Source organism: Asparagus officinalis, unplaced genomic scaffold (assembly GCF_001876935.1).
Source record: "Asparagus officinalis unplaced genomic scaffold, Aspof.V1 AsparagusV1_Un87, whole genome shotgun sequence".
In the NCBI taxonomy this organism is placed as follows: Eukaryota; Viridiplantae; Streptophyta; class Magnoliopsida; order Asparagales; family Asparagaceae; genus Asparagus; species Asparagus officinalis.
In genome coordinates this window covers 302,805-325,324 of record NW_017972353.1, presented here as the reverse complement: position 1 = coordinate 325,324, position 22,520 = coordinate 302,805, and the positions used below count along the sequence as shown (strand labels likewise).

General features: G+C 40.0%; 1 long non-coding RNA gene across 1 annotated transcript; it reads left to right on the top strand.

Annotated features, from left to right (window-relative positions):
• Positions 1-14,777: 14,777 nt before the first annotated feature.
• LOC109827201 lies at positions 14,778-15,416 on the top strand. Its single transcript, XR_002243360.1, has 2 exons — positions 14,778-14,956; positions 15,060-15,416. It is a non-coding gene; the product is annotated as an uncharacterized LOC109827201 (long non-coding RNA).
• The last annotated feature ends 7,104 nt before the right edge of the window (positions 15,417-22,520 follow it).

Below are 22,520 nucleotides of genomic sequence, written 5' to 3'. Positions count from 1 at the left end.
GAAAGCGGCGGTGCAGGAATAGGAGCGCTTGCAGGGTGTGTTAGCAAGCAACAGAGGGGTTTCGTGCATTGCGGCTGTGCTTGTAGGAAAACTGCAGAGGAGAAAAAACATATTTTGTGCATTCCTTTGAGAGAGTTTTTGTGTGAGAGATCTGAGAGTTTGTGAGAAGGTTTAAATTATGAGATTGTAAACCCTAGTTGTATCTCTCCCTCTAATAGTAGATCTCCCCCCTCCTTACCCCGTGGACGTAGGCAGTTTGTCGAACCACTTAAAAATTGGTTTGTTTGTGTTTGTGGCTATTATAATAGGTTTTAGGATCCCTCGACAAGTTAGTCCTAGAACTGATAAGAGGAAGAGCCGATATCTCACTTTGTTGAAATATTCGCTTCAGATTCTTGTTTTCTTGGTGAGACGATAATTCTTATTGGGATCTTTCTCTCTTATTATGCACCAGAAACTCTGCCGAAATTTCCGCTGTGCACAACAAGTGGTATCAGAGCTCGGGCTACGCTTGGGCTATTTGGAGGAGTAGATCGATTTGAAAGCTCGTCTAGGGCTTTGTTTGGTGATATACGCTTGGGCTATTTGGAGGAGTAGATCGATTTGAAAGCTCGTCTAGGGCTTTGTTTGGTGATAAAGTTAGGATCTTTTGGTAAAGACTATCTTTTCAGTTTTGAATCTATTCTTCGTCCATTGGTACATTGAGAAAGATGTCGGGGAAAGAAGGTGCTTCGGGTGTCGAGGGTAGTGCTTCTGGCGCGAAGACCATTCAGAGTTTGAATATCCACTCTATGAAGATAGATGTAAAAAAGTTTAATGGCACAAACAACTTTGGATTATGGAGATGCGAGGTTTTGGATGTGCTGAACGCTCAGAATTTGGAGGATACATTGGAGTTAGATGGCAAGCCAGATGTTATTGAAGAGAAAGTTTGGAAGAAGATGAATCGAATGACGTGTGGTGTGATTAGGTCTTGTTTGACTCAATATGATGTGATGAATGAGACTTCTACGAAGAAGATTTGGGAGATTCTCGAAAGTAAGTATCTGACAAAGAGTGTTGAGAACCGCTTGCATTTGAAGAGGAGACTTTATCGTTTTCAGTTGAAGAAGGGAACCTCAATTAGTAATTACATGAACACCTACACAAAGCTTCTTACGGATTTGGCGAATGTGGATGTTATATTTGAAGATGAGGACAAGGCGTTGCTATTGTTGAGTTCCTTGCCCGACTAGGAATATGAGACCTTCGTTCTTACTCTGATTAATGGGAAGGCATCTCTTTCGTATAGTGAGGTGATTGCTGCACTTGTGAATTATCAGCTTCGAAAGAAGGATAAGGAGGCTTCAGTTGAGCCGGTAGCAGAGGCGTTGGCCGCAAGAGGGAAGAATCTGAACCAAAAGAATTGGAAATCACAGTCTAGAGTAGGGCATCCTATAATTGGAAAAGATCAGTGTGCTTGGTGCAAGGAGACTGATCATTGGAAGAAAGATTGTCCAAAGCTCTACGAATGGATGAAGAATAAGCAGAAGGGAAAAGGGAAGCAACCATCATCAGAAGCAAACATCGTATCGGATGGTAATATTTTTGATTATTCTATTTATTCGCTTTCTATCAGTCCTACATGTAGCTATTCGAAAGAATCCGAGTGAATGTTGGATAGTGGTGCGACCTATCATGTGTGTCCTAGAAGGGAATGGTTCTCCAGTTTTGAGAAGCTGGATAGTGGTGTGGTGTACATGGCTGATAACCGTGCATGCCAGATCCTTAGAATAGGAAGAATTCGTATTAAAATGTTTGACGGGACTGTTAGAGAGTTAAATGATGTGAGATATGTTCCTTCTTTGAGGAAGAACTTGATCTCGATTGGAGCTATGGTTGGAGAGGGTCTGAATATTTGAATTGAGGACATGGTTCTCAAGATTGTGAAAGACTCTCGGATTGTGATGAAGGGCGTCAGGAGGAATAGCCTGTATTACTTGACTGGAGGTATAGTGGCAGGTGGAGAACTGGCGACTTCTATTAATCCGACTAGACTGCGACATTTGGGGCTTGGTCATTCCAGTATTGATTCCTCGCATAGATTGAAAGAGGGTGCGAAGACCTGCAGTTTGAAGTCCAGTGAACATGTTGATGTGAGCAAGAAGACCGAGGTGAAGTTTGGCACATCTATTCACCGTGCTAAGGGTCGTTCTGGAGGAGTTCACGTGGATGTTTGGGGGCCTCCCAAGGGGGCATCATTGGGAGGTAATAGGCGTTTGGTTTTCTTTGTTGGTGGATGTTCTAGGCGTGTTTGGGTTACAACCAAATCCCCATTAGAGAAAGTCCTAGTAATCTTTAACAGTTTGAAGAAGTGTAAGATGGACAGAAAGGTGAATGTACTTTATTCTGATTTTGTTGGGAGGTACAAGATGGAGCTGTTTCTGTATTGGAGCCGAGCTCACGGTATTTCGAGACACTTCGTTAGAAAGGAAATCTTGGGGTAACTAGATAGGGTGACAAATTTGGAGAACCGTGCTTTACTGGAGGAGGATCGGTGTTTGTTGTCAAGCAATGGTTTGCAGAAGAGTTTCTGGACCGAGGCTTCGACATATTTGGGTTATCCTATTAAAGAGTTGTCAACTGCTGTGATTGGAGGTAAAACTCTATTAGAAGATTGGTCTGATTGTGTCACTTTGGATGAGGCTTTGATGAGGAAGCCAATTGACTCTCAACAGGTGGAGAGTTTTGGACAGACCTTAGTTGTATCGCATCGGGTGGAGTTTGATGCTACTCCACGTTGGGTGAAGATTACTCCAGATCATACTTTATTGTTTGGGATTCCAGCTGAGGTGACACAGCTTAGGGATCATTTGGATTTGGGTGCAGATGATGAGTTGGGTTTTTATTCGAGTACAGCTGTTAGATGCAGTTTGGATATGACCATTGGTTCACCTCAGGTGGAGGTGTTTGAGGCCATTGGAGGTGCTATCAGCCGCAGAGTTGATGATATTGGAGAAGGGTTGCGAACTCTTCTATTGGATTGAGGTCATTCGCGGCCATTTGGGTGAACTACATTCGGCTTGATTCATTGGGCAAGAGGATACGTAGGCAGTCTTTATGATGCAGCCGGGTTGGATTTTGATGAGGCAGAGACCGATTTGTGAGTTGATACCGACACTTGGAGAGTGTTTGCATTCTCATTTGGGTTCTCGACTTGTTGTGGATTGAGTCCGTTTTTGTGAATTGTTTCACTTCGTACTAGACGCAACAAGTGAGATATTTTTTGGTTTGGTTGATGTCGGCTCAGTTTTGAAAAAACTTCACCGATGTGGAGAATTGTGAACACATGATTAGTAGGGGCCACACGGGAAGGGGGAACAACGTGAAGAAGTGAAGGTTTCTTTTCGGCATGGGGACCACCAGCGGGAGCACGTGAAGAGATGGGTCTTGGACTGCGCGTGATCAGATTGGTTTCTTTTCCCTGGACGTGGTGATGGCCCACCCGAGATTGAGCCTATAAAAGCCTAGTTTCTAGGGTTTCAGAATTCGTGCGAAGTGAAGGGGTGCAAGTGCCAAAAGAATAATTGGAAAGCGGCGATGCAGGAATAGGAGCGGCTGCAGGGTGTGTTAGCAAGCAACAGAGGGGTTTCGTGCATTGTGGCTGTGCTTGGAGGAAAACTGCAGAGGAGAAAAATCCTATTTTGTGCATTCCTTTGAGAGAGTTTTTGTGTGAGAGATCTGAGAGTTTGTGAGAGGGTTTAGATTGTGAGATTGTAAACCCTAGTTGTATCTCTCCCTCTAATAGTAGATCTCCCCCCTCCTTGCCCCATGGACGTAGGCAGTTTGTCAAACCACGTAAAAAATTGTTTGTTTGTGTTTGTGGCAATTGTAATAGTTTTTAGGATCCCTCGACAAGTCAGTCCTAGAACTGATGAGAGGAAGAGCCGATATCTCACTTTGTTGAGATATTCGCTTCAGATTCTTGCTTCCTTTGTGAGACGAGAAATCTTATTGAGATCTAAAAAGAAATAACTTGCACCAATTTGATCAACTAATCACCCAGCAAGCTCCAAACGCTTGCACTCTTATATGTGACATACGCTCAAATTCCATCTAAGTTTACGTGCACCTTCCCTACTATTAACATGTACAACTTTTGTTCTCTATAAATTAAAAGAACTACTCCTCTGCATTATAGTTCGTGTCACATAATAGAACTCCTCCTAAATAGGGAAGAAAATCCGCACATCCTCTCAAATATTTAATTCTCTCCAATGGCTTCGTCTCACCTTCTTCTTTGCTTCGCTTCTCTTGATTTTCCCAGCAAGCTATATTGCCGATGCACATAGAATGCTAGTGTCACGAATGAAATGTTTGCGTTACATGCAATTCTTTGAATGACTAAAATGATTTGAGTTATTGAAGTCTAATTGGTCATCCATACGATATTTTGCAAATTTTTTTTGAATATTTAAAATTTGTAAAGCAGCTAAAGTAATAGTTGGATAATAACAACCAGATAATAACATAGTAGCATCATAAAAAACTTGTAACATCTCATTTAATTTACATATAACTGTCCATTCATCTTCAGTTATTCCATAAGCACTACCAGAGCTAGAACTAGAAGCATAAAAATTTATAAAATCATTTATAATTTCTTTATATTCTATTGCTACAGATAACATTGCATAGGTGGAATTCCACCTATGGTCAACATCTTTTGGAATTAGTCTAGGCTTATAATTTTTTCTTTTACAATCACTAGTAGAAAACTGAGTATTGGCGACGGGGTATTGGCGACGGATTTGATATCCGTCGCCAATACAAACATTGGCGACGGAACATTGGCGACGGGGAGAGTCCCGTCGCCATTGTTTGTATTGGCGACGGATTTGATCCGTCGCCAATGTTTTCCGTCGCCAATAAGTATTGGCGACGAAAAAACATTGGCGACAGATCAATTCCGTCGCCAATAAGTATTGGAGACGGATAACATCCGTCGCCAATAACTATTGGCGACAGATTAGATCCGTCGCTAATGTTCAGTCGCCAATAAGTATTGGCGACGAATCTAATCCGTCGCCAATACTTATTGGCGACGGATTCAAATCCGACGCTAATACTTATTGGCGACGGATTTTATCCGTCGCCAATGTTCCGTCGCCAATATGTATTGGTGACGAATTAGATCCGTTGCCAATACTTATTGGTGACGAATTCGACCCGTCGCCAATACTCCGTCGCCAATAAGTAATGGCGACGGATTAGATCCGTCGCCAATACATATTGGCGACGGATTCAAATCCGTCGCCAATACTTATTAGAGACGGATTCGATCCGTCGCCTATGTTCCGTCGCCAATATTTATTGGTGATGGATTAGATCCGTCACCATTACTTATTGGCGACGGATCTAATCCGTCGCCAATACGTGTTGGCGACGGATCTAATCCGTCGCCAATGTTCCATCGCCAATACTTATTGGTGATCCGTCATCAATGCTAATGTGTCCATCATAAAAAATTAACATTAGTGGTTGATTATCCCATTGTTAATGAGTGGCCCAATAAAAAATTAAGAATTATTTTAATATTAGTCTCTCAAATCTATAATATTTTAAATGTAGTCCAATACTATTTTGTTCCACGTAGGTAGATGATAGCTTGAGAGCTGAGGACGTGGAAGTCCACTATGATCCAGGACAGTTGTTTGACAGCCTTCTCAAGTGCTCCCTGCTCCCCTCTAGCGTCGCCGTCGAGGAGGCTGTAGTCACAACTTTGTCACTGGAGGCATGTCTCTTCTTCAGAGAGAAGTGATATATGCTTCCTGAATTTGAATTTGCTTGGAGAACGAATCTAGTAGTTTTCTCGTTAATAAATGAATGGATGTTTGATGCAAGTTTCCGATATGAATAAATAAGGGCTAAATTTCACAAACTACTCCTTCACTTGGGCCGTTTCTGTCATAACCCTGTGAACTATTTTTAATGCTATGAAAGCTTTCTTAACTTGACATCTCGGATTCTCTACAATCTTGATTGTAAAGAATGCATACAATTAGTTAGGTGTGCTACTACTATTGGCTAATCTCAGTGAATCCACAACTAAAGGTATTTCATATTATTTAGATAGTTAATATCAAAATTTGAAGGGTTTACACATAACTTCTTTAGCAGAATAAATATACTTTGATATTCGATTAGTATTGGTGAGTTTTTGACTTTGACTTTGATTAGTTTAGAGAAAATGATGCGAAAAGTAAAAATGATGAGAAAATGGTGAGATACCAATGAGAATATCATTTTTAGTTATACGTGGTACGAACATGTAACCATATTGATCTTGCTATTGATATACCAGAACTTATCATAGCCCTTTTTAATTAATTAGGAATTCTATGTTAATTTTAAAATTTATTTATTTTTATTCTTTATGCTAGTAGATTAGATGACCTCTACTACTATTGGCTTCGTTTACATATGAACTTGAGCCTGTAAACATCATTAATGAATTTGAGAAGAGCTAAATTAGATTTAATCACTAAAAACCGGATGAAAATAGTTTGGATAGAGTTCTCTTGGAGTTTTTATAAGGTTAAGAGGAGAAAGAGCCGTCGAAATTGAGTTCGAGCGAATATGATATATATATGTTAGAGAATTTTTTTTTAATGAATATGAGTTTCCACGTTTAAAAGTTAAGAGAAACTGATAATAATAGTTAGATTTAAAGGAATATTTCTTTAAATTTAACCGGTTTTAACTAATTGTAAATATTGTGATGATTTGAGGGATGTAATAGAAATTTTCATGATTTGAGTGAGTAATTTGTAAAAGTGCCTTTTTTAAAAAAAAAATTCTCCATTTTTAAAGTGCTGCCTAAATGAGAAGTAAGTTATCTTGTATCCGAGAAATTCTTGCCTTTTATAAATCTAACTAGCGTTAACCAGGGGACCTAATAGTATATATTGTGATGATTTGAGGGATGTAATACAAATTTCCACGACTTAAGTGAGTAATTTTGAAATATTGAAGATTTGAGGGACCGATTTGGAAATATTGAAGATTTGAGTGTTACTATTGAAATAATCCAATGATTCACTCTTAACTTAAGGATCTAAGAGGAAAATTGGTAATCTATTCCTTTATACAAATAGGAGGATCAGAGATTCACTGTTCATGCTACAGTAAATGTTACAGTAGTATTTACTGTAGTATTATTACTGTAGCTAATAATTAATTAAAAATATTACTGTAGCACACGGGTATACTGTAACGTGATAAGATGCAGCAAATCTTCGAGGCCAAACGTCTGCAAGAGAGCTTGGGAACTTGTTGTGCAAGGTTGCAAATGTGTGCCTAAGGCGGGCTAAGGGCACTTGTGACAACGAAGATTCGTGCCCGTGTTATGCAACGATGACCACACGTGGAGGCATGCATAAATTCCCGTAGGATAAGATTGTGAAGTTGCTTGGATTGCCTGGAGGTCTCAAATAGGTAAATATGTGATTTAGTTCTGTCAGTGTGATCTTATTACGTACGTTTGATTGTGAGTCTGGTTTTCTTTATTATTTGTTGTGCGCCGCGGAAGCCCAAATCGACAATACAAAAGCACACACAAGAACAATAGTAGATCACAAATGAACACAAGCCAACCAATAACAGCAAGAACACAAGATATACGTGGTTCGGCAATGTGCCTACGTCCACGGGGCAAGGAGGGGGGAGTTTCACTAATAGAAATCAAGGGGAATACAAGTTAGGGTTACAAATCTTACCAAAAACCCTCAAACAAGATCACTTGATCTCTCCAATAGACTCCAACAAAAGAAGCCCTAGAAAATCCCCTTCAGCAGCTCAAAACCTCCAAAACTTAACCCTAAAATCGAGTTTGGGGTTTATATACAACTCACAAGAAAACCGGGTCTGGAAACTAACCCAGACCCAAAACCGGATAGGCGGTCGACCGCAGTGACAATGCCGGTCGACCACAAATTGTCCAGAGACCAGGGAAAGTCCTGCGATCCATCGCGGTCAACCGCACATAGTGCTGCGGTCGACCGCCAAAAGTCCAGAGCCGAACTATGTTTCTGGCTCTGGTGTGGTCGACCGCAGCACCATGTGCGGTCGACCGCCAAATCTCCAGAAGCCTTCTCAGATTCTCTTCTTCGAATTTTTCGCCAACTCTACAAATCTCCACCTCGGCGAACATTTTTTCCAAAACTGAGCCGACACCAAAACACCCCCAATCAACTTCAACCGACTGCATCTGCAAGACTGCCTACGTATCCTCTTGTCCAAGGAATCAAGCCGAACGTAGTTCATCCAAATGGCCGTCAACGGCCTCAACAATAAAGAATATTCAATAAGTTCAAACAATGACCAAACTTCACACCTGGTACAACTTTGGTCAACATATCAGCAGGGTTATCCTTAGTGTGGACCTTCTCCAACGTGACATCACCATCATCCAATACGTCATGTACAAAGTGAAATCTGACATCAATGTGCTTCGTGCGTGCATGGTAGACTTGGTTCTTCGCCAAATAGATAGCTGACATACTATCACAATGTACCTGAATGGTCTCCTGTGCAATCCCCAAATCATCCAACAAGCCATGTAGCCACAAAGCCTCCTTCACTGCTTCAGTCACCGCCATATATTCCGCCTCTGTAGTAGAAAACACCACTGTAGACTGAAGAGTGCATCTCTAACACACCGGTGCACTAGCCAATGTAAAAACATAACCTGTAGTGGACCGACGCTTGTCAAGATCTCCAGCATAGTCTGAATTCACGTAGCCAATACAATCCTACTCTGTCTCATCATTCTTCGCAAATATCAACCCAACATCCACGGTACCCTTAATATACCGTAGAATCCACTTTACGGCCTCCCAATGCCCCTTCCCGGGGTTATGCATGTACCTAGATACCATGCTCACTGCCTGTGACAAATCTGGCCTCGTACACACCATAGCATACATCAAGCTACCCACTGCACTTGGCATACGGAACTTTAGACATGTAGTCCCTATCCTCCACTAAAACTGGTGACATCAAGGCTGAAAGCTTAAAGTGGGGAGCTAATGGAGTACTCACCACCTTGGTATTGCCCTCAAAACTAAATTTCTTCAGCATCTTCTGCAAGTAACTCCTCTGTGTAAGCTTCAATCTCCCCTTCACCCTGTCTCTCTCAATCTCCATACCCAGTATCTTCTTAGCCTCTCCCAGGTCCTTCATCTCAAATTCAGATGATAGCTCCTTTTTTAATTTCCCAGTAGCTGAAGTGGTCCTGGAAGCTATGAGCATATCATCAATATACAATAACAAATAAATGTGCTCACCATCCTGTAGCTTGTGCATATAAACACACGGGTCATAAGGGCTCCTCGTGTACCCTCGGCTAATCATAAAGCTATCAAATCTCTTGTACCACTGTCGCGGTGATTGCTTCAGTCCATAAAGAGATTTCATCAATTTGCATACCAAATTTTCCCTTCCTGCAGCTTTAAACCCCATAGGTTGTGTCATGTAGATCTCCTCGTCTAAGTCTCCATGTAGAAAGGCCATCTTCACGTCAATTTGGACCAAATCTAAGTCTAACTGTGCCACCAATGCCAATAGTATCCAAATCGACGAATGCTTCACAACGGGTGAAAACACCTCGTTGTAATCAACGCCTTCAAGATGTGCATATCCCTTGGCAACCAATCTGGCCTTGAACCGAATGTCGCCAATAGAAGATCCCTCCTTCTTAGCATACACCCACTTGCAACCAATAGCTTTCTTACCCTTAGGTAGCTGTGCAAGTTCCCAAGTGTCGTTCTTCTGAAGAGATTGCATCTCCTCCTCCATAGCATTCCTCTACCTAATGGAATCAGAGCTGGACTCTGCCTCCCTGAATGTGACAGGAATAAAATCATCAACGACCTCCACAGATAAAGCATATGCCACCATGACATCATCGTATCTAGCTGGCCGACGAATCTCTCTCCTCGGTCTATCTGCTGCAATGGACCCCTAAGCATGACCCTGCTCCTGAGCCTCACCATCAACTGTATCCTCCAAATGCCCGACTGTCATCTCATCTTCTTCCAGTGCCACCTTTGTAGGAGTCTCAACGGACACAGTACTGACTGGAGTGGGTGGAGTCACATCATCCTCCACTTGCTGCGATATCCATCCTGTCTGATCTTCCTCCACCTGCTGAGGAACTCGAGGCTTCATCATGTACGCCTCATCAAATGTGACATCTCTGCTAATGACCATCTTCTTGTCTTGTGGATCCCATAATTTGAAGCCTTTGACACCTTCTCTAAATCCCACAAACATAGACTTTCTCGCTCTCGGATTCAACTTCCCATCACTCACATGGAAATAAGCTGGACACCCAAATATCCGAAGAGTATCATAATCACTAGCCACATAACCAGACCAACGCTCTATAGGAGTCTTCCCCTCTATCGTAGTGCACGACAACCTGTTAACGAGATGGCTCGCATAAACTAACGCCTCGGTCCAAAAGGATCTAGCCAATCCACTCTGCGTCATCATACATCGCACCTTCTCCAGCAAGGTACGGTTCAGCCTCTCTGCCACCCTATTCTGTTACGGTATCTCTCTAACTGTGAAATTTCTTTTAATGTCGTGATCCCGGTAAAACTGCAGAAATGGATCACTCTTATACTCTCCTCCGTTGTCTGAACGAAGAGTCTTCACCTTTCTACCTGTCTGCAGCTCCACTTTCTTCTTCCACTCCACAAATATATTCAGGACCTTATGTTTATGCTTCATGGTATATACCCAATTCCTCCTGAAATAATCATTAATGAAAGTGACAAAATAATTTTCCCCACCAAGCGATGTGTGCTTGGATAGACCCCAAACATCCGTGTGAATATAATCTAATATACCTTGGGTTTTGTGAATAGCGGTGCCGAACTTCACTTTAGTCTTCTTCCCAAGTATGCAATGCTCACACAGCTCCATCTTGCAGGTCTTTGCACCTTTCAATAGCCCCTGTTTTGCCAATGACTGTAGGGACTTATCACCTGTGTGTCCAAGCCTCATGTGCCATAGTGTGGTAGTGTCCTCCTCTGTGGTGATAGAAGCAGCCAGACCCCCTGTAACTGTCTTTCTCTTCAAGTAGTATAGGTTGTTTTCTCTGACACCTCGCATCACCACCATGGACCCCTTCATGACCTTCAAACTAGCATCTTCTAAGATCACTCTATAGCCGGATGCCTCCAAAGTCCCAAGAGAAATGAGCTTCTTCGTCAATTGCGGCACGAACCTCACTTCTTTCAATTCCCTACTCACCCCGTCATGCATTCTGATTCTGACTGAGCCAATCCCACTAAAGGAAAAACGTGATTGTTCCCCATGAGCACAACGTCTCCTCTCTTCAACTCCTCAAAGTTGGTAAACCAATCCCTCTTAGGAAAAATATGAAATGTAGCTCCCGAATCAAACATCCATTCCGTAGAGTCGGCATAACAAACTGACGGCAGTACGGGACAAGAATAACCGGAAGAATCCAAATCTGAAGTGTCGCCAACAACCTTAGCAACATTTACCTCTGAAGCTTGTACAGCTTTCCCCTTTTGTTTCCCGGCTCTATCCTTCAACTTTGGGCATTCATTCTTCCAATGTCCCTCTTCTTTGCAAAAGGCACATTGATTTCTACCAACACTTTTATGGCCACCCCTATTCTTTGATTTTGAGCGGTTGAACCTTTGACGGTTTGGACTACGACCACGAACGGCTAATTCATCACGCGATGCCTTCTCGGATGGCTCACAATCATTCTTCCTCAGTTCATAATTCACCAATGCCGAGGTCACCTCCTTGTAGCTAACCGTAGTTCACCCTTTATCATAGTGAGAACAAAAGTACTAAACTCATTATCCGGCAACGAACACAATAATAATATCGCCTTGTCTTCATCCTCCACCATGATATCTACATTGGCCATATCCAAAATTAGCTTTGTGAAGTTGTTTACATGCTCCCGAATGGAAACTCCCCTCTTCATCTTGAATTGGTAGAACATTTTCTTCAAGTGAAGCCGATTCTCAATGCTCTTCGTCAAATATTTTTCATTGAGCGTTTCCCACAATCTCTTTGCCGACGTCTCATTTAACACATCATAAATGAGATCCGGCGTTAGGCATGACCGAATAACCCCACAAGCCCTGCTGTGCATTTTCTTCCAAACCCTATCATCAATCTCCTCGGGTTTCTCTTAAAACTCAAGAGTCTCCTCCAAATTTTGTGCATCTAAGGCGTCCATTACTTGACACCTCCATAAACCAAAGTTAATCTTTCCGTCGAACTTTGGAACATTAATTTTAGTGTTGTTGATGCTCAAATTTTGGATCGCCTTTGTCAAAGCCGACCCCGATGTACTAGTAGCACTTGAACTAACCCTGCTTGTTTCAACCATATTGTACCTTTGTCAAAGCCGACCCCGATGTACTAGTAGCACTTGAACTAACCCTGCTTGTTTCAACCATATTGTAGATCTACTCTTCAAACAAGAATCCAACTAGTAGCACTTGAACTAACCCTGCTTGTTTCAACCATATTGTAGATCTACTCTTCAAACAAGAATCCAACGGTGAATCCTTCGAACAAAAAAAAACTCCCAAATCCAACCCGGAGCTCTGATACCACTTGTTGTGCGCCGCGGAAGCCCAAATCGATAATACAAAAGCACACACAAGAACAATAGTAGACCACAAATGAACACAAGCCAACCAATAACAGCAAGAATACAAGATATACGTGGTTCGGCAATGTGCCTACGTCCACGAGGCAAGGAGGGGGGAGTTTTACTAATAGAAATCAAGGGGAATACAAGTTAGGGTTACAAATCTTACCCACAACCCTCAAACAAGATCACTTGATCTCTCCAATAGACTCCAACAAAAGAAGCCCTAGAAAATCCCCTTTAGCAGCTCAAAACCTCCAAAACTTAACCCTAAAATCGAGTTTGGGGTTTATATACAACTCACAAGAAAACCGGGTCTGGAAACTAACCCAGACCCAAAACCCGATAGGCGGTCGACCGCAGTGACAATGTCGGTCAACCGCAAATTGTCTAGAGACCAGGAAAAGTCCTGGGCTCAATCGTCGACCGCACATAGTGCTGCGGTCGCCCGCCAAAAGTCCAGAGCCGAACTATGTTTCTGGCTCTGGTGCGGTCGACCGCAGCACCATGTGCAGTCGACCGCCAAATCTCCAGAAGCCTTCTCAGATTCTTTTCTTGGAATTTTTCGCCAACTCTACATTATTTAAATAAGGCTGGCTAACTGGTCTACTTCAAATTAAATGTGTACACCTATGAACTTTTCGAATGAAATTGATTGTATTTATGTTTAAAAAATTGTTTCTAATTTGAAAAAAAAACCATGAGGATGGTCCTATGTATTCTTACTTCAGATATTGTGGAAATGGAATATATAATTAACCAACATTTTTTGTTTATATTAAAGCATCATGCACATGCAAAAATATCCACAAAAATTAAGTCTAACATCAAAGAGAAAGAAAGTAATTGCATTCTCACAGGAAGCACGAAGGCAAGATAGTTTAGATTAAACAAATTGTCAATTCTATCTAAAGATTCAATAGTTGAGTTGTACAAAATAAAAGAACTTTCTACTGTGGAAAGACGACAATGTCAGTTGTATCCTTTTTAAGCCAAATCTTTAATTAATATGTGATCATTTGGATAGATTTGGATTGTTGATTCAATTGGATAACATGAAGTATTAATATGCACTACATTTCCTCTCTAGGTGATAGTGTGTGGATAATCGAAAAATTAAAAAAACTTTGACTTAAAAGTGAAACCAAATTGCACAAAAAAACCCTTAAATGTTCTGGTTTATATATATAAATTGAAAACGAAATTTGGTTTTCATGTAATAGCCCTATTTTAATGGTGGCTTCTAGGGGGAAAAAGCCCTATATAATTTGACAATTGACAAGTTCAGAACATGCAAAAAAAGTTTCTTATTAAAAAGGTAAATGTCTTTGACTAAAACCCTTCAAGATTTATGATATTTTCCAATTGTAATTTTACTAAAATCCAGAGAGCCTACCAACTACAGGTACCAGATCATACTAAAAGACCATAATCTTTGCCCCCCATCCCCCACCCCCCAACCAAAAAAAAAAAAAAAAAAAAAAAAAAAACCCACTCTCTTTCCAACTCATGTCTCACCATGGAGTATTAATTGAACGAGTTCTCATTTCCATAGCCAGTAAGGCATGCTAGTATAAAAGAGCAATTATTTTGGAGTAAAGGTAACGAACATTTGATAACCTTAACCTTCATCATTATTGTACAAGATAATGGAGTTGTTACACTTCCAATGAAAATATGGACCCGCTAATAATACAAATGCACTATAATATCTTATGATCAACAAAACAAAGAGAAATTGAAGATCAATAATAGCTAAACTCTAACAAGTTTGATCCTACATAAAATAACAGACCTGTCCAACTTTGTCTAGCTGGGCTCTGACACCAACCATAAAGAAAAAACAAAGATTGTAAGAACTCAGCGTAGCTACGTATACTCTAAATAATCTCCTTAATTTTGCTGACTCGTTTAGAAATCAACTTACATCAAGTTGGTCAGCAAAATCATCCCACAAGCCCCACACGCTTGCAATTATGTATCATGCTCGAGTTGCAACTAAACTTTGCATGCACCTTCCCAATTATTAACATGCACAACCTTTTCAATTCCCTCTATATATAGGGCCACTACTATGGCATTATAGTTCATATCACACACAAAAGAATTCCCCTTAATTAAATCTTTAGTTCTCTCCAATGGCTTCTTCTCGCTTTCTTCTTGCCTCGCTTATCTTGATTGTTCTCGCTAGCCATCTCGCTGACGCGCACAGGGTTCTAGAAGGATCTCTAGTTGGCGAAACGTCTACTGCCGGAGGATTAAGTACGTTTCTCAGCTCTATTACAGTGCTGCATGCATACAAATTAATTTGAAAGCGATAACATAATTAGTACTAATTCATTTTCAATTCATTCTTCAACTTTAGACTGCGGGGGACTATGCGCGATAAGGTGTAGCAAATCTTCGAGGCCAAACCTCTGCAAGAGAGCTTGCGGGACTTGTTGTGCAAGGTGCAAGTGCGTGCCTAAGGGCACTTATGGCAATGAAGATTCATGCCCGTGTTATGCAACGATGACTACTCGTGGAGGCGAGCACAAGTGCCCGTAGGATATTGAAGAAATATGTGCGATTTAAGTTTTCTTGCGAATGCTTTCTATTATGTGAATGTGTTTGTTTGATTGTGAATTGATTTATTACATAAGGCAGCAGGTTTGTGGGTGAAATTCATGTTGAATGTATCTATTAGCTTTTTGAATAAAATTGAAACTTCTTTGTATTTCAACCATATTTGTCAGAAAGTGAGAGAAATATCCTCCATATGGCTCCTTAACTAACCACTTCAATCGATCCTTAAGATAACATATTAGAACCCACGCATACTTTCTATAGAATATCTCTGCTAGTTGTAGCACTAAACTTGAGAGAGTCTGAAGGGTGAAAATGTGGGCGCACGATTGCTCTTCACTAATATTGTGCAATTCATAATTTTTCCCCAATTTTTTTAGATCCCCCCCACCCAACACACACACAACCCTCAACTTGCATTTCGTCTCCTCCACTTTTAATTTTATCTTCCCAACTTGCATTTCTTCTTTTCCACTTTCAATTTATTCTCTATTTAGATTTTGAATCCAACTACTTCATGAGAGGTTCCAGTGGCTTCTAAAGCAACGACTTGGGCAACAATTGTAACTACAAATAGATTAAAGAATAAGGGGTCTTAATCTCTCTTTTTTTCTGCAACAATTTGGAGATTCGTCAAATAATCAATTTGATAATGCAGAATGGGATCTGGATCTAAGGGAATGGGATGATGCTTTAGTTGGGTATATATTTGGTTTTAAAGCATCTTTTCTTGGCTATTAAAGATTTTATTGATAAGGAGGCTGAGCCTTGGCGTATATGGTAATATATGTTGTTGCCTTGTTACTTAGAGGTCATGACTCAAATCCTAAAAACAGCCTCTTCATATGCGTGGGTAAGGCTGCGTACATCTGACCCTCTCCAGAGCCCACAATGGTGGGATCCTCTTGCAGTGGGCTACCCAAACATTTTATTGATAAACATTGGATTGATGTGGATATAATTGAAGTCTTGATGATGGATTAAAGAACTTTTCATTTAAAATTTGAATTTATTTAACTGAGAACAATTATTTTACATTAAGGGCCTTAGACTTTTGATAACAAACTTATGATCCTTAAACCTCGGTCTGTAGATCTAATTTGTGGAATAGCAAGGCCCTAAGTAGGATTACAAGTACTATAGGAAAATCTATATGCACCGGTGCTAGTAAAGATAGAATAAGTCTTGTAAAAATTTGTGTTGAGATTCGAGCATAATTTGATTTACTAAAAATCCTTCCACTTAAGAGTCCAAATAGTTAAGAATTCTTTTAGAGTATAGAGTATGAATGGATAATTCCAAAATATACTCAGCGTAAAAATTTTGGTCATGGAATTCATAAATCTCCTAAAAAGAATGGGAAGAAGATGTGGGTTTCTAAGTATCCCTAGGTTCCTCCATCAAATGAAACTATAAGTGAGATAAATCAAGAAGTTCCTATTCATAGAGAGTTTAGGCAAGAGTGTGTTCCTCCTTCTCAAGCTCCCTTAAAGCAAGATTTCTCTGTTCAAAAAGAGCCTAGGCAAGAGCTTGTTCTTACTACTTTCATGTTCCTTTTCCCAGGGAGAATGCTTGGAAATAAATTTCTGCCAAGGATAAGGCAAAAAATAATTCTACTCCTTCTCCACCAGAGCAATTCTAGCCATAGCCGTGAGTGCACTGCACTCGCTCTGTGGTTGGGACATGTGCCCTCTACAAGGACATGTAAGGACACATGTCCCTACTACAGCGCGAGTGATGTGCACTCCCGACTGAAACTAGCATTCCTCTCCCCACCAATCAATGTTAGCACCTCTAATAGCTTTAAAACTGTCCCAATGCATGACAGAGATCTGGATATATTTATTGATTTTTCCGCTCAACTATTTGGAAATAAGAAGAAATCTCCAACAAAACAACCTAATACTGACTAGAGAGAGGTAAGATCTAAGAGGGTTCCTTCTAAACCTATATGAATCTAAGAGGGTTCCTTCTGAAGGGTGAAAATGTGGGTGCACGATTGCTCTTCACTAATATTGTGGGCTTCATGATTTTTCTCCAATTTTTTTAGATTCCCCACCCCCCCTAAAACACACACAACCCTCAACTTGCATTTCGTCTCCTCCACTTTCAATTTCATCTTCTTAACTTGCATTTCTTCTTTTCAACTTTTAATTTAATCTCTATTTAGATTTTGAATCCAACAACTTCAGGAGAGGTTCCAGTGGCTTCTAAAGCAATGACTTAGTCAACAATTGTAATTACAAATATATTAAAGAATAAGGGGTCTTAATCTCCCTTTTTTTCGCAACAATTTGGAGATTCGTCAAATATTCAATTTGATAATGCGGAATGGGATCTGGATCTAAGGAAATGGGATGATGATTTAGTTGGGTATATATTTGGTTTTAAAGCATCTTTTCTTGGCTATTAAAGATTTTGAATGGGATGATGATTTAGTTGGGTATATATTTGGTTTTAAAGCATCTTTTCTTGGCTATTAAAGATTTTATTGATAAGGAGGGTAAGCCTTTGTATATATTTGGTTTTAAAGCATCTTTTCTTGGCTATTAAAGATTTTATTGATAAGGAGGGTAAGCCTTTGGCGTAATGGTAATGTTGTTCTTGTGACTTAGAGGTCATGAGTCAAATCCTGAAAAATAGCCTCTTCGTATACGGGGGTAAGGCTGCGTACATCTGACCCTTTCCAGAGCACACAGTGGTGGGATCCTCTTGCAGTGGGCTACCCAAACATTTTATTGATAAACATTGGATTAATGTGGATATAATTAAAGTCTTGATGATGGATTAAAGAACTTTTCATTTTAAATTTGAATTTATTGAACTGAGAACAATTATTTTACAACAAGGGCCTTAGACTTTTGATAACAAACTTATGATTCTTAAACCTCGGTCTAAACATCTAATATGTGGAATAGCAAGGCCCTAAGTAGGATTGCAAGTACTATAGGAAAATCTATATGCACCGGTGGCGTGACTGCTAGTAAAGAGAGAATAGGTCTTGTAAAAATTTGTGTTGAGATTCGAGCATAATTTGATTTACTAAAAATCCTTCCACTTAAGAGTCCAAATAGTTAAGAATTCTTTTAGAGTATAGAGTATGAAGGGATAACTCCAAAATATACTCAGCGTAAAAATTTTGGTCATGGAATTGATAAATCTCCTAAAAAGAATGGGAAGAAGATGTGGGTTTCTATGCATCCCTAGGTTCCTCCATCAAATAAAACTATAAGTGAGATAAATCAAGAAGTTCCTATTCAAAGAGAGTTTAGGCAAGAGTGTGTTCCTCCTTCTCAAGCTCCCTTAAAGCAAGATTTCTCTGTACAAAATGAGCCTAGGCATGAGCTTGTTCTTACTACCCCTCATGTTCCTTTTCCCAAGGAGAATGCTTGGAAATAAATTTTTGCCAAGGATAAGGCAAAAAATAATTCTACTACTTCTCCACCAGAGCAAGTCTAGCCATAGCCGTGAGTGCACTGCACTCGCTCTGTGGTTGGGACATGTGCCCTCTACAAGGTCATGTAAGGACACATGTCCCTGCTACAACGCGAGTGATGTGCACTCGCGATCCCCGCCAAGCAATGCTAGCACCTCAAATAGCTTTTAAACTGTCCCAGTGCATGAAAGAGATCTGGATATATTTACTGATTTTTCCGCTAAACTATTTGGAAATAAGAATAAATCTCCAAAAAGACAACCTAATACTGGCTAGAGAGAGGTAAGATCTAAGAGGGTTCCTTCTAAACCTATATGAATCTAAGAGGGTTCCATCTGAAGGGTGAAAATGTGGGCGCATGATTGCTCTTCACTAATATTGTGGGCTTCATGATTTTTCTCCAATTTTTTTAGATGCCCCCCCACCCTAACACACACACAACCCTCAACTTGCATTTCGTCTCCTCCACTTTCAATTTCATCTTCTCAACTTGCATTTCTTCTTTTCAACTTTCAATTTGATCTCTATTTAGATTTTCAATCCAACAACTTCAGGAGAGGTTCCAGTGGCTTCTAAACCAACGACTTAGGCAACAATTGTAATTACAAATAGATTAAAGAATAAGGGGTCTTAATCTCCCTTTTTTCCGCAACAATTTGGAGATTCGTCAAATATTCAATTTGATAATGCAGAATGGGATCTGGATCTAAGGGAATGGGATGATGATTTAGTTGGGTATATACTTGGTTTTAAAGCATCTTTTCTTGTCTATTAAAGATTTTATTGATAAGGAGGGTAAGCCTTTGGCGTAATGGTAATGTTGTTCTTGTGACTTAGAGGTCATGAGTCAAATCCTAAAAAACAGCCTCTTCTTATACGGGGGTAAGGCTGCGTACATCTGACCCTTTCCAGAGCCCACAATGGTGGGATCCTCTTGCAGTTGGCTACCCAAACATTTTATTGATAAACATTGGATTGATGTGGATATAATTAAAGTCTTGATGATGGATTAACGAACTTTTCATTTCAAATTTGAATTTATTGAACCGAGAACAATTATTTTACAACAAGGGCCTTAGACTTTTGATAACAAACTTATGATCCTTAAACCTCGGTCTGTAGATCTAATTTGTGGAATAGCAAGGCCCTAAGTAGGATTGCAAGTATTATAGGAAAATCTATATGCACCGGTGGCGTGACTGCTAGTAAAGAGAGAATAGGTCTTGTAAAAATTTGTGTTGAGATTCGAGCATAATTTGATTTACTAAAAATCCTTCCACTTAAGAGTCCAAATAGTTAAGAATTCTTTTAGAGTATAGAGTATGAATGGATAACTCCAAAATATACTCAGCGTAAAAATTTTGGTCATGGAATTGATAAATCTCCTAAAAAGAATGGCAAGAAGATGTGGGTTTCTAAGCATCCCTAGGTTCCTCCATCAAATTAAACTATAAGTGAGATAAATCAAGAAGTTCCTATTCAAAGAGAGTTTATACAAGAGTGTGTTCCTCCTTCTCAAGCTCCCTTAAAGCAAGATTTCTCTGTACAAAATGAGCCGAGGCATGAGCTTGTTCTTACTACCTCTCATGTTCCTTTTCCCAGGGAGAATGCTTGGAAATAAATTTCTGCCAAGGATAAGGCAAAAAATAATTCTACTCCTTCTCCACCAGAGCAATTCTAGCCATAGCCGTGAGTGCACTGCACTCGCTCTGTGGTTGGGACATGTGCCCTCTACAAGGTCATGTAAGGACACATGTCCCTGCTACAACGCGAGTGATGTGCACTCGCGATCCCCGCCAAGCAATGCTAGCACCTCAAATAGCTTTTAAACTGTCCCAGTGCATGAAAGAGATCTGGATATATTTACTGAGTTTTTCGCTCAACTATTTGGAAATAAGAAGAAATCTTTAAAAAGACAACCTAATACTGGCTAGATAGAGGTAAGATCTAAGAGGGTTCCTTCTAAACCTATATGAATCTAAGAGGGTTCCATCTGAAGGGTGAAAATGTGGGCGCATGATTGCTCTTCACTAATATTGTGGGCTTCATGATTTTTCTCCAATTTTTTTAGATGCTCCCCCCCTGGCACACACACACACACATACCTCAACTTGCATTTCGTCTCCTCCACTTCTAATTTCATCTTCTCAACTTGCATTTCTTCTTTTCTACTTTCAATTTAATCTATATTTAGATTTTGAATCTAACTACTTCAGGAGAGGTTCAAGTGGCTTCTAAAGCAACGACTTGGGCAACAATTGTAATTACAAATAGATTAAAGAATAAGGGGTCTTAATCTCTCTTTTTTTCCATAACAATTTGGAGATTCGTCAAATATTCAATCTGGTAATGCGGAATGGGATCTGGATCTAAGGGAATGGGATGATGCTTTAGTTGGATATATATTTGGTTTTAAAGCATCTTTTCTTGGCTATTAAACATTTTATTGATAAGGAGGGTGAGCCTTGGTGTAATGGTAATGTTGTTGCCTAGTGACTTAAAGGTCATGAGTCAAATCCTGAAAACAGCCTCTTCGTATACGGGGGTAAGGCTACGTACATCTGACCCTTTCCAGAGCCTACAATGGTGGGTTCCTCTTGCAGTGGGCTACCAAAACATTTTATTGATAAACATTTATTTGATGTGGATATAATTGAAGTTTTGATGATGGATTAAAGAACTTTTCATTTCAAATTTTAATTTATCGAACTGAGAACAAATTTTTACAACAAGGGCCTTAGACTTTTGATAACAAACTTATGATCCTTAAACCTCAGTCTGTAGATCTAATTTGTGGAATAGCATGGCCCTAAGTAGGATTGCAAGTACTATAATAAAATCTATATGCACCGGTGGCATGACTGCTAGAAAAGAGAGAATAGGTCTTGTAAAAATTTGTGTCGAGATTCGAGCATAATTTGAATTACTAAAAATCCTCACTCTTAAGAGTCCAAATAGTTAATAATTCTTTTTGAGTATAGAGTATGAATGGATAACTCCAAAATATACTCAGCGTAAAAATTTTGGTCATGGAATTGATAAACCTCCTAAAAATAATGGGAAGAAGATGTGGGTTTCTAAGCATCCCTAGGTTCCTCCATCAAATGAAACTATAAGTGAGATAAATCAAGAAGTTCCTATTCAAAGAGAGTTTAGGCAAGAGTGTGTTCCTCCTTCTCAAGCTCCCTTAAAGCAAGATTTCTCTGTTCAAAATGAGCCTAGGCATGAGCTTGTTCTTACTACCCCTCATGTTCCTTTTCCCAGGTAGAATGCTTGGAAATAAATTTATGCCAAAGATAAGGCAAAAAATAATTCTACTCCTTCTCCACCAGAGCAATTCTAGCCACAGTCGTGAGTGCACTATACTTACTCTGTGGCTGGGACATGTGCCCGCAATTCTAGCCACAGTCGTGAGTGCACTATACTTACTCTGTGGCTGGGACATGTGCCCGCTACAAGGACATGTAAGGACACATGTCCCTGCTACAGCGCGAGTGATTTGCACTCGTGACTACAACTAGCAGTCCTCTCCCCACCAAGCATTGTTAGCACCTCTAATAGCTTTTAAACTGTCCCAGTGCATGAAAGATCTCTGGATATATTTATTGATTTTTTCGCTCAACTATTTGGAAATAAGAAGAAATCTCCAACAAGAAAACCTAATACTGACTAGAGAGAGGTAAGATCTAAGAGGGTTCCTTCTAAACCTATATGAATCTAAGAGGGTTCCTTCTAAAGGGTGAAAATGTGGGTGCACGATTGCTCTTCACTAATATTGTGCGCTTCATGATTTTTCTCCAATTTTTTTAGATCCCCCCCCCCCCC